A 13,350-nucleotide genomic window follows, 5' to 3' on the forward strand; every position below is an offset into this window, starting at 1 on the left:
AATATTCTAGAGAATGAGTGAAAATAGAGATGAGGAAAAGGCTAAAATCCAAGCTCAGGGAACTCCAAAATTTGGAAGATTCCAAAAGGAGAAATTAGCACAAGAGACTGGAAAGGCTTTTTCAGGAATGCAGGAGCAAATCCAGGAAGGTGAGGACCTCAGACTGCAGCATTTCATAAAGGAGCGGTTGACCAGATGAGCCAAATGTTGCTAAGAGATCATCAGGTGATGACTGAACAAAAACCTTTGGAATTCATAATGTGGGAACTAGATTGTTGTGAACTTAACAAAAGCAATTCTTATGGGATGGTGATTTAACAAACAAGTCTGATTGTATTGGGTTAAAAAAAGAACGACTTTTTCTACTTCATTTTTATAATCAAGATTTGGTAACTGGAGAAGTAGCTAGGAGAGAGAAAGGACATTGGGCTTTCTGGGGGTCTATATTTATTAATTAATTTGATAGGATATATTACAACATGTTTCTGTGTCCAAAAGTAGATATGATTTTACTTCATTTTTTAGAGATAAAGTAAGGAAACTTAGAGAGAGCAGGAAGGGGAGTGTTCTCATCTGTTTTGTGCTCTTTAACAAAATACCTAAGACTGAATAATTTAAAAATAACAGAAATCTATTTTCTCACAGTTCTGGAGGGTGAGAAGTCCACAGTCAAGGTGCTGGCATCTTGCGTGGGCCTTCTTGCTGCATTCTTACATAGTAGAAGGTGACAAGGTCCAAGAGCAGACAAAATCCCTCACTGAAGCCCTTTTATAAGGGCACCTAATCCATTATTAGGGAGGAGCCCTCATGGTGTAATCATCTCTTAAAGGCCCTTTCTCTTAATACTATCACATTGTCAATACCTGAGTTTTGGAGGGGACATATTCAAACCATACCAGAGAGTTTTGAAGATCTGGGGAGTAAGAAGGATGAGTTGTCTGAGAGACAGAGAAGACAGATAAAGAATTTCAGGCAGCCTAGCCAGGCAGTGCTGAGAAATCTGCTTGATGTTGGTGAACACGAAGTTAAAATGTGGCTAAATGTCATGGCTGTGTGCTGGCTACTATCATGTTCATCTCATGGGATCCTGTCACAGATTAAGCAGATTGTTTAACCAGTGCTGGGGATTTCATGGGCAAGTATACCACAGGGAGAAAGAGGCAAGAGCATTCAGATTATTTTCAAAGGAATGATTATTGGGTGGCACCAGAACATTTAGTCAGGAAAGTGTATACGTGAGCAAGATAATAGATCAATAATGGTCAATGGCTTGGTGGGTTCCATGGGGAAAAATTGTTTGCAGTGGTTGAACTAGAGAAAGTGGTCTGGAAAACTGAGAGGTTGTGGTCAAAGAGTAAGAAGCTTACATTTAATAGTTTGGAGGAAATGCTGCTATTGACAATAATCAGGTCTCGAATTTAACCATGGGACTGTGTTTCTGAGATGAGGTGGCAGGAAAGAGCATCACAAGGGAGAAGATGCAGAAATGAAGGGGTGTGAGTGTAAGACGCTTTTGTCTACATGAATGCTGAAGTTGCCAATTATAATGACCGCATGATAGAGAGAAGACAGAAAGCCAGATACTAAGCTCTTTAAGGAATAACAGGGAGCAATATGCTAATAATTACCAAAATAAGGGCCAGAGGCTCTGGGCTTCAAAGTCAGAGGGTGGGTAGTGAGGGAGGAGTGATGATAGTCATGGAGTCTTAATAAAGAAGAATAGACATATTTTCCACTTCTGGGCCCAGGGAAAAAGAAGTGTGAGGCAAATAACCACCACTTGAGATGACCACAGGAAAAGCAAAGCCCGTAAGGAAGAAACAGTTTTCAGTTAGTTAGTTAGTGAGAGACCCATTTAGAGCAGAGGTTGCAGCTTCACTTCTGTGGTTTCTGCAGACATGGAAGAGTCTGGGGAATGAGTGAGGCCCCTGACCATTGCAATGTTGGTCTAGGGATGGTGGCTGAGATGTCCAGGGCTGCAAAGCATCACGGAACTAATAAGACTAATCTGTTGGGTGTATGTGGACCAGCAGTTCTAACTGTGGCTTCTTTTGTGAAATTAGACCATATGGTGGGCAGTATTGTGGCCAGAGGAGGAACTGGGAATGAATGACAACCAAGGTGGAGGCTATGTTGGGAAGGTAAAGAGAGAACATTCAGCAATGTTTCTAAACTGGGTCCTACGCCTCTAGACTGGGTCCTAAGCTAAAGGGACCAAGGGTGGCCTGGGGTCCACAGAAACTCCAGTTCAGCTGACTCAGTGAGTAGAAATGCCCAGCTTGTGATATAAAGCATGCATTTGCTTGGTGCATTGTCTATGATATATCTTCCTTAGAGTCTAATGTAAAGTCTCCGAGTGTCAAATATTTGGAATTTGCAATGGGGCAATCCTTCTTCCCCCTGGGAGACACAACTAGCCCTGAGGTCTTCTGTCCTCTGCTCTCCTTTAAAGTGTATCATCAGAGCCAAGAATCATGCTCTAGCCACCCCAAAGTCATCTTAATGCCAGTGGCTCTCTCTTAAGCCGAAACCCCTCTCAATCACTCTTAGGACATGATGGTTGACCAGAATTAATGGGAACCCCAAGATAATCCTGGCTGAACCCATACGCATGCAATGCCTGCAATGTCTGGACTTTAAATTAAACTCAAGGCCAACAAATGAACAATTCAGGGAATGAATAAGAGGGTAGGTTTGGCCAAGTTTCAAATAGCCAAGCTAAGGGACACTTGCTGGTGGAACACTCAGTACCACGATTGTACTTCAGACTACATTTTGAACCACTGATCTAAACTACTTATGCACAAGAAATCATGCACACATTTATCGATTCAGCCTTCTGTAAACATGTATTTTCTGTTCTAGGAAACTGGTAAGTCAAAAAGTATAACACAGTATTCCCCCTTTATACATGAGGGATCTGTTCCAAGATACTCAGTAAGTGCCTGAAACCTAGGATAGTGCTGACCCATGTACGTGTGTATGTATGTATGTGTGTGTGTGTCTGTGTGTGTATATATATATATATATATATATAATGTTTCTTTGATCTGATAACTGAGATAGCTACAAAGTGACTAATGGGTGTATTATACAGACAGCATTGGAACACTTCACAAAGGGATGATTCATGTCCTAGGCAGGATGGAGCAGGTTAATGTGAAATTCATCATGCTGCTCAGAACAACATTCAATTTAAAACTTATAAATTGTTCATTTCTGGAATTTTCTATTTCATGTTTCTGGACTTCAGTTGACTGCTGGTAACTGAAACCACAGAAAGCGAAACCATGGACAAGGGAGGACCAGTCGTCCAATCTCTTTTCCAATGCTAAAATAAATAAATAAATAAATCGGGGCCTTTGCAGTGATCTCTGAAAACAAAGTGCTAATTGTTCCAAGACTGCTTGGCCAAAGGCAATACGTCAATGTTAATTGTCCATTTTAAAGGCCTCATTCCCCATTCCCAGTTGAGTCAGCTAACAGGGAACGTCTCTACTACTTTCTACTTTCTCTGTGCTTATCAATGATGTCAAAGTTCACTTAGAAGCTGTCCTTTCTGAGACCTGCACATACAGAGAGCAGGTCCAACCATTGACAGTGTTCCAGGCATGTCTGCTGGCCTAGTGGAAGTGCTTGTGATTCTCTTAACTGGGATGGCAAGCAAAACTTACGCCCAGTGATTGTTAACTGTTATTTTGCTCATTCCCTGAAAACACTGCAAATGCATAACAAATCAATGGGGTTGCTGAACATTTGCTGGATTTATCTTGCTTCCAGTTTGAATCTTTATTTAGAAAGACATATGTCAACCTTCTTATTCTTTGTTCTCCCACAAGTATCTTACAGTGTTTATGCTTTCTTGTCTAATGCTTTCACTGGATTTAGGGAGGTGTCATTTATTTAGTGGAAATGCTAATAATTATCTTGGATGATGTAGATTCATGAGGTGTTAAAGCTTCTCTTTAATCTGTTAGCATCAGTCTCTCCGATCTTGATGTCAGCTTCAGTAGGTGGCATTCAAGGAATATGTATATAGAAATTTCTCTCTCCCTCTCTCTTTCTTTCTTTTAACATACCCACATGCATGCATACGTCATGCATGCAGACTAACATAAGCATGGGTGTATTCTTGGTGATCGATGGTTATACCAGAAACTATGCAAGTCTCTTTTGGCACCAGGTGACAAAGGAAACAATTGAGAATGTGTCAGAGAAAGGGATGTTGCTGTCTGTATCTGTTAGGGTTTAGGCTGAAAAGAGGTGGCATTCTCAAGCAGTAATTTTTAAAAATTTGATGAAGTGCTTTCGACAAATATGCAGGCTTGATTTTGAAAAATCAGCACAGAAGAGTGGAGCACCCTTGGGCTATCAGCCCCAGCCTAAAGAGGCAACAGGAGGGAGTAGCTACCATCACCTGGTACCCCAATGACGGTGGCTGTTTGGAGAAGACTATCAGACAGGGCTTGTGGCTTCCAGGAGTGGGAATTGCCAGCCTGCAGCAACCCAGCAGTGAAAAACTCAGCTCCAGCCATTGGAGTTTCTCAGAGCAACTCCCCATGGCCACAGCTGACTGGAGCCAGAAGACGGAGGAGACCCTGGTACTCAGAGAGAGTGGAAAAGGGTCTACAGTGACAGAGGGGATATTCAACACGTGTTTCTCTGCTCCAGGATGGTATTCTATAAGACTGGTTAGTTACTTGCTGTATTACTCTGAGATGGCTTCAAAACTATGCTGGACTGGGGCATTCAGATAAAATAACACACGGGATCACTCTCATTTGCAACAGCAAGTTCAGAAAAGAGAATTCCCGCCTCCTTTTGCTATACTCAGGAGGTTGGATCTGTAAATAATAACAAGATGACTCAACAGCATAAAAGTCCTAATAGCCAACGAAGGGTGTTAATTTCTTGGCCAAGCATCTGAGATGTCCAAACTCAGGATAGAAATGATATCTCCAATGTAGCATTCTCTTGTTTCTAACTGTGTTGCTTAGCACAAAGGCATCTCATCTGGATGCTAACACACACACTCAAGGTCTCATCACTTATGTTATTTCCATGATGACTAAGACTTAGAGCACCGAACACTTTACAGTGATTGGAGAAACACTGAGCACATGCCGAAGCTCTACCTCAGCTTTATAGAGACATATACTGTCTGGAAAGCCACTTCTTCTGCACTTGGAAATTAGTCCAAACCTGATGAGAAGACCATGAAAGTAATGTCTCTCTTTGTAACTAAACAAATATGCAATTCCTAGAAGTAATTTGCATGAAATTTAACGGATGATATATACATAGGAGTTTTGTTTGTTTGCTTGCTGTTTTTATTTTCGGCAAAAAAAAAATATATTTGTTGCCAGTACATTTAGATCTCACTTTGGATCAAAACAGCAAAAGCTACCGAGGACAAAAATGTCCTAGCTGCAGCCAGGTCTGGAGGCACAGCGAAGAGATGGGGAACCTTCTCTTAGGTCATTTATTCTCCTAAGACAGCTTTACTGTGTTTCCTGACAGAGAACGGGGAGAAGATGGAGACCTTGGGAGGGTCCTTCTGGCAGAATCAAGAGGAGTAATTCTAAAAGTAGGTTCCTCTCCCCTGAGTGATGTCAGTAGATGTTACCAAGAAAAGTGTGCAATGGTTAGACAGGTTGAGAAATGTCAAGTTCCATGAAGTTAAAATAGATTGCTTCATTGAGAACTTTGTGAATCTCCAACAGATTGACATGGTAAATACAAAATTATCCAAATTCACTTAGCTATGGAGACCTTTTATTTAATTTTTAAATGAAGCATCTAGAAGAGAATAAGGCTCCCTAAAACATGGTTTGAAAAAGACAAATCTGAATTTTCTCAAGACTCTGATAATAACAGCCTGCCCAACAAACACAACCAAGATAAGGAAAGAAGCAATTACTGTTTGTGGAAGCAAAAGAGCTGTCAGAATCGACTTCTCGAAATAGCTAAGATACAAGCATTTTAAAAGAAGTTACTCATGAAACAAGGGCAAAAACATGGGACGTGTGTTATACTTTTTAAATGGATGGATTAAAATATTGACATTCTAAGGCAAGTCTGTACCAGCCTTGTAAAAGGCACCTGGAAACACCTGTGTGTCCACACAGCAGCCCTGTGTAGTTCTGGGGTGGCCATTTAGATTCTCATTGAGCTCTTCTAGGCATAGTTGAGATCCCCCTGCACCTGGCCCCCCAAAAAGAATTCTCAGCCTGATGTGTGACTTCAGCTTCAGCAGAGAGGAGGCCACATCCCCTCAGAGCCTGGCCCCATCCCTGTTCTCCCAGCCCCGTCTCAGCCTTGTGGCCATTGCATCACATGTGGCCCAGTCTCAAGCCCTAGTAAACCAGTGGTCCCTCCAGACACAAGGAGAGAATTAAGGGCACTGCATAGTGTTTTTAATTTTAGAAAAATAAAAAAAATTAGAGTGAGCTTTAGTGTTTATTGTTTATGAGTATCTGAGGATTTGGTAGTAAAAAGTGTGTGCTGAAAGAGAGAGACTCCTTCTCAAAAAAAAAAAAAAAAAAAAGAGAAAATTCTTTCCTGAAGCCAGGAGCCTTTCACTCATGGACGAACCTTGAGGAAATTCTCTGTATAGTCCTGAAAGACTATCTTTCCTTCTCTTCAGCACATTGACCAGCTGCTGGGAATGAGAAAGGAACATCAAAAGTCTGGTTCTTGTATAAACAGCAGATGATAAGAACACGGAATATTTGCAAATTCTCTGCTAGAAGCTCCGCTTTCTCTTGAAATGATGCTTGCTTGCTTTTACATGTTTTCATAAAGCCAATTCTTAGAGTCCTCAATGAGATTGGAGTGTTAAGACTTTTAGCATAGGCTCTGTCATCTACCCTTGGTCCCTTCTTGCTGTTATAACAAAAACACCTTAGATGGGATAATTTATAAACAATAGATTGATTTCTCAGTTCTGGAGGCTGGGGAGTCCAAGATCAAGATACCAGCAGTTTGATATCTGCTGAGGGATACTACTTCAAGATGGTGCCTAGTTGCTGTGTCCTCCCCTGGTGGAAGGACAGATCAAGAAAAGGGACAAATACTCTCTCTCAAGCCCTTTTATAAGGGCACTATTCCCATCCACAAGGGTGGAGCCCTCAGGGTCTTATCACCTCCAAGGGCCCCACCTATTAATATTGCCAACTTGGGAATTAAGTTCCAACATATGAATTTTGGAGATACATGCATTGAAGCCATAACATATCCCCAAAGTAGTAAAGACAGCCAGATCAAGGGCCTGGAGCCATTGGACAATTGATAATCCTCGCCTTTTGGCAAGGGTTGTAACCAAAAATCAGGCAATGTTTGCATATAATCTGGCAATGTTTGCAGGCAATAAAGAGACAATATTTAAAAATACATAATAGTGATTTTTGTCTCTTGGTGCCCAAACTTATATCTTTTTACAATAAAAATAATCAGAGTAAGGTGCAGAGAGAGGCAAATTATTGCAGATTTTAAGACAGAAGTGAATCTCTGGAAAGTGTAAAAAAATGTATATTTGATTTTAGAGATTCTTTCATTTGCCCAGAATTTATATGTCACTTACCATGTGCCAGGCTCTTTTGGGCGCAAAGGAAAAGAATTAGACAATTGCTGTCCTTCATGGAACTTCCAGTCCTAGAAAGGAGAAAAATATGTTGTAATAAATCACAACATATTAAGTGATGGTATACAGAAAATGCTGTGAGAATACAGACAAAGGAGTGGGAAAGCCAGCATCAAGTAACAGATAAGACTTCCTAAAGATGTCACACTTTTAGATACAATTTGAAAGCTCTCTAGCAGTTTTTCAGGCCAAGAAGAATGGAGCAACATTCTAGGCAGACGGAAAGGAGGGCATGACTCAGTTTGTACTCCCTAGAAACAGATTCCAGTACAAGGATGTGCAAGTAGTTTATATGGGACTGTAGGGAACACAGGTAGGTAAATGAGAAAATGTCGAAGAAAAGAAAGGCAACTGGAGAAAATATACAGCATAAAGTTAGCAAGCAAAGTGAGCATTTGGAACCTAATTTCACAGGGAAATTGGGAAATGGTGAAGAGCACACACCTAGAGGAGAGGGAGCTGGGGTATTTATACAGTTATATACTGCAGCCCATTGGTGTTGGTCATACCTGGCCTTTCATTAGAAGGGCAGTGTAGTTTTGACTTGGCTTTGGAGAATTCCTAAAGGCCCAAATACACAGATACTGGCGGTCAGAAGTCACTAGAGCATTCTAAATAATGCTTGAAAAATTTGGGCAGGGCAAGAGCAGATTCTGCTACAAAACGTGAGCCACTGAGGTGCAAACAAGGCAAGTGTGTTCACAGATCATTCTCTGGGGTTGGTCAGAGCAGCCTAAGATAAACTTGGAAATGCTGTTGTTTATTTTCTTCTTTATCATACTTCGACAGGTGGGAACTGCTATGGTTTGAATGTGTTCCCCAAAAGCTCATGTGTTGGAAATTTAATTCACAATGCAACAGTGTTGGGAGATGGGGCCTAATCAGAGGTGATTGGGTTATGAGGGCTCTGCTCTCATGGATGGTTAATCTTGGGAGTGGTTAGTCAAGAGTGGGTTGTTATCAAGTGAGTCTGGCCTGGTTCTCTTTTGCAAGTGCTCACTTGCCCATCCACCCTTCCACCATGGCATACCATGGGATAATGCAGCAAGAAGGCCCTCAGCAGATGCAGCTGCCCAATCTTGGACTTTCCAGCCACCAGAATTATGAGCTAAGTGAACCTCTATTCTTTATAAATTCCCCTGTGTGTGGCATTCTGTTATAGCAATACAAAATGGACTAAGATAGGGGCTCATGACTGGGGAGAGACTGCGGCTCCCAGGACCAACCAGTTCTCACAGACAGCAGACTCTCCTGGAAATGGGCTTTTTATACACAAACCAATGAACCCAGAGCCCACATTCCATACCACCTCTTCTGTCTGACTGTTACACTACAGGAAGCAATGTTCCTCTTCCCTAGTCATCCCAGGGCCAGCAGCAGACAACTAGAGACATCTCTTATGCTCAGAGTTCATGGGAATTAAGCTAGAAAATTCTAGGCTGCTTATTCTGCCTTGCCCATTTCTTCCTGTGAAAACCACAATAAAAGCACTTTCCCATGTTTTTCCCTCTATCCTCTCTGCCTCCTGGCCAAGCCTCGTGCCTCCCCATGTGGCCCTGCATAGAGTGCTTCCTGTTTCTAGGGAACTATGAGCAAAAACTTCTTCGTCCGTATCAGTCATTTCTGTGTTGTTTGCCCTACCATACCTGCTTAAGACAAATTTCAGGTACATTTTAACACAGAAGATACAGTGCAAAGAGCCATAGGGGGCCAGGGCAAGAGACCCGGAATGTCTCCTCTGTGTCCCTGGAGATTTTATTCTTGGTAAGTACACACACTTGCATAGTAATTACCCTTACTAAGTTGAAAGACGAGTTTGCTCAAGTGGATACAGTCTCTGATGACAATTTTCTTGGATGTCTTCCCTCTCTAATAGCCATAGGACTCTATTTTCTTTCTGGCATTCGAGTTCCTTTGATGTGTCTAAATGCAGCCTGTTTCCTCCAACCAGCCTGTGTTTATGCTGGAAATACAGATCTGGGGGACATGGGGGTTAGGGCTGACATTTGCTGTGTCCAGGATCCTGGTCCCATATGCTGCAGTGTGAAGTTTTCACGAAGACAGTGGCTTCCCTAGATGGACTTCCTGCCTGAGCAAAAATGGGTCATCATCAATAACAACAACAAAAATCAGCAAAGTAATCATATACACATAACAGTTTTCCTGAGTAGAAGATCAGTTGGAAGAAGGATAAGCAAAGACTCTCCTGGGAGTGGGTTTTTTATACACAAACCAACCAACCCAGAGTCCATGTTCCGAGGGCTGAGTCACTGCAGTAGGTTGTTGTAATTGTCCAGTGAGAGAGGGCGTAGCCTCTAGTGGGATGGCAGGCCTGGGAAAGGGAGGCAGGGAAACCAATGCCAAAGGGTTTAGGAGGTGTCTGCATGGAAGAGTGCAACTAGTGGGCATGTGGAAATGAGAATGACAAGGAGGAAGAGGAAGAAAGGATGATTATTAAAAGTCTTGCTTAATTAGGTAGTGCTATTTCTAACCAAACTAGAGACTATGGAGAAAGAAGTAAGTTTAAAGAAATAAAAAAAAATTAAGTTTTGGACATAGGCATCTGTGTTAAAACTAAATGGTTATGTCTGGTAAGCTACCTGAATTATGAAATACGCATAAATATCCACACTTTGGCTGGAGATTAAATTTGGAAATATCCCATGGTAACTGAAATCCTGGCTATGTACAAAGTCCCAGAGTCTGAAATGAGAAAAGAAGAAGAAAGCAAAAGGTATTCACATTGACAGCTCTGTTGTCAAATGTAAATCTGTTATTACAGCTCCTTGCCTGAGTATAGAGATGTTTAACATGTTAACTGGAAAAAATAAGTATGGTGTATCAGACTAGCCAGTGCTATCATGGAAATCTTTGTCATGTTGGTTGAGAATGAAGTTATTCTTACTTCAAGAGAAACAGAGGCCTGAGGAGCACTACTTTTAAATTTGTTTTCTAGGAGACCCATGCTATGTTGCTAATAAACAGTTTTGTTTTGACAGCTTCCATTTGCTATAAATATAGTTCCAAGGAGAGTGTCCAATATTTCCTGATTCGAATCCAGCCGGAGCAGGTGTGTTCATTGCATGAGTCATGCCATTAGCTGCCAGGACTGTGACTTGGCCACAAAGGCACTTAACGGAATAAAAGCAAGCTGGGAAGAGAACAAGGCTTCTGGGATCACCTTTGCTTGGAATTTGGAGATTCTCTGATAGGTTTGCTTCTTTCTTTTCATTACTGTTAAAAGCAATAGCACCAACCAGGGTTCCAAGGAGAATTTCTATATTAATGGATAAAGATTTGATCAAACACAAGACCTTTCTTATTTCCTTTTTAATTCATAGTGTTAGTGCATTTGCACTGACATGCTGCTCATGCCAGTTATGCCACTCAAAGTACCCACTTTACCAAAAGTAGGTAACTTCCTCAGAGGAAGCTCTCTTTTTTTTTTTTTTTTTTTCGAGACAGAGTCTTGCTGTGTTGCCCAGGCTGGAGTGCAGTGGCCTGATCTTGGCTCACTGCAAGCTCCGCTTCCCAGGTTCATGCCATTCTCCTGCCTCAGCCTCCTGATTAGCTGGGACTACAGGTGCCCACCACCACGCCTGGTTAATTTTTTGTATTTTTAGTAGAAATGGGTTTTTACCATGTTAGCCAAAATGGTCTCGATCTCCTGACCTCGTGATCCGCCCACCTTGGCCTCCCAAAGTGCTGGGATTACAGGCGTGAGCCACCTCGCCCGGCCCAGAGGAAGCTCTTTAATGAAGAAGTAACATATTAAATATAACTACATTAAGAACCTTTCACTTTATTCTACATAAATATATTCACAATTTAGTCATTGAAATGAGGAATCACATGCAATGCATTTCAGTTGAAGGTGTCATACAAAGGAATGTTTAGACACAAAATCTAGACAGTGAAAACAGAGATGCTGCAGTAGCAGGCCTAGAAGAGAAGGAGGAATTTGCGGTCCTTTTTCAAATTACCTTTTCATAAATGAAAACAAACTCATACAACAACAAAATAGGGCATGCATTCTGATTCAGGATGCTGTTTTAAAGTTCTATTCAGCAGTTTACATGGACTTTGATATCATAACACTCTGATTCAAGTGCTAAATATAAATAGGGTAAATATTTCTTTGCATCCAGTGGGGTAATGGTAAACCCAAATTAGAGGCAGCACCATGGTAAAGAGCTATGTTGGATGAAATCCTGAACCACATTTGTGGGAAAGATACAGGGCTGGCCCAGTGAAGTCACTCTTCCAGTGAAACAGCAGAGCTAACATCATCCTTCCAGGAATCCTGCAAAAGAAGCCACCTGGGATGCAGTAAGATGACAGTAGCTTTCTGGAGCTAAGATGACAGACAGTTTTTTCTTTGGCCACACGTTCTGATTATAAATCAGAAAGCAAATTTGTTCACACAGATGAAATAAGGGTATAGAAAAGGATGATAATTTGTCCCATTTATTCCAGCCCTTTTTACTGGCTTTTTACTGGCTTTTACAGCCCTTTTTACGCGGCTTTCATTCATTCTTCTTTCTGCCTGTGAAGTTACCCTAGAGAGAATTTCTGAGAATAAATGAAGCATAGTGAAACTTCTAGAAAATAGTGTAAAATGCTAACATTGTTATTATTGCCAAGTCATGTTTATCAATATGTGGATCATTGATGATAACTGAACTATTCAAGAAAAGTTGTTAACTAAATGGCTGTATGACTTTTGGCTGGAGATTGTATCGTAACTCAGGAAAAATTTATTCCCCTTGCGGTACCCACACCCCCACCCCCAGGAGGAATGTACATCCCTGTCCCAGAAGCAATGGGCTTGGTGACTTGCTTTGGTGTGTTGGAATGTGAGTCGTTGTGGATTTGCCTGTCCAAGCTAAGAGCCAAACACACATGGTGCATTGGGCTCACTCTGTGTGCTCTTATCTCATCAGAGCCATGCGTCCCAGAGAGTGGTTGTGCCTTCCGCCTGGAAATTCAGGAGAATCAGATCTCTGCCCTTCCCACCTGCGGCCTGCAGTAGAACTGCCACAGCCCACCTGCAAACTCAAGAGTGAGAAATAAAGAAATGCTGGCAATTTCACACCTCACTGACAGATGAGTCCCCACGCACAAAGGAGCCTCAGTAAGCCTAATGGCTGACTGTGCATAACTGCGGAGGTGAGCTGGCATACTCAGAGTGTGGAAAGAAAGAAAAAACTGTCAATGGCGAATTCTACATCCAGCAAATCCATCCTTCAAAGGAGAAAGTAAGACATGCTATAATTTTAAAAAGAAAAGGTGAGCTGAGAGAATTTGTCACTAGCTGACCTTCTCCCAAGAAATGCTAAAGGGAACACGTCATGTTGAAATGGAAGGAAATTAGGTAGTAAATCAAATCCACACTAACAAATAAAAGGCCCTGTTAATGTAACAACATAGGTAAAAGTAAAAAACAGTATAAATACACTTTTTGTTCATAACTTCTTTCTTTTTTCCTTTTTTTTTTTTTAGATGGAATCTTGCTCTGTTACCCAGGCTGGAGTGCAGTGGTGTGATCTTGGCTCACTGCAACCTCTGCCTCCTGGGTTCAAGCGATTCTTCTGGCCTCAGCCTCCTGAGTAGCTGGGATTACAGGCGCACACCAGTGTGCCCAGGTAGTTTTTGTATTTTTAGTAGAGACAGGGTTTCGCCATGTTAGCCAGGCTGGCCTTGATCTC

Source organism: Nomascus leucogenys, chromosome 1a (genome assembly GCF_006542625.1).
Source record: "Nomascus leucogenys isolate Asia chromosome 1a, Asia_NLE_v1, whole genome shotgun sequence".
Taxonomy (NCBI): domain Eukaryota; kingdom Metazoa; phylum Chordata; class Mammalia; order Primates; family Hylobatidae; genus Nomascus; species Nomascus leucogenys.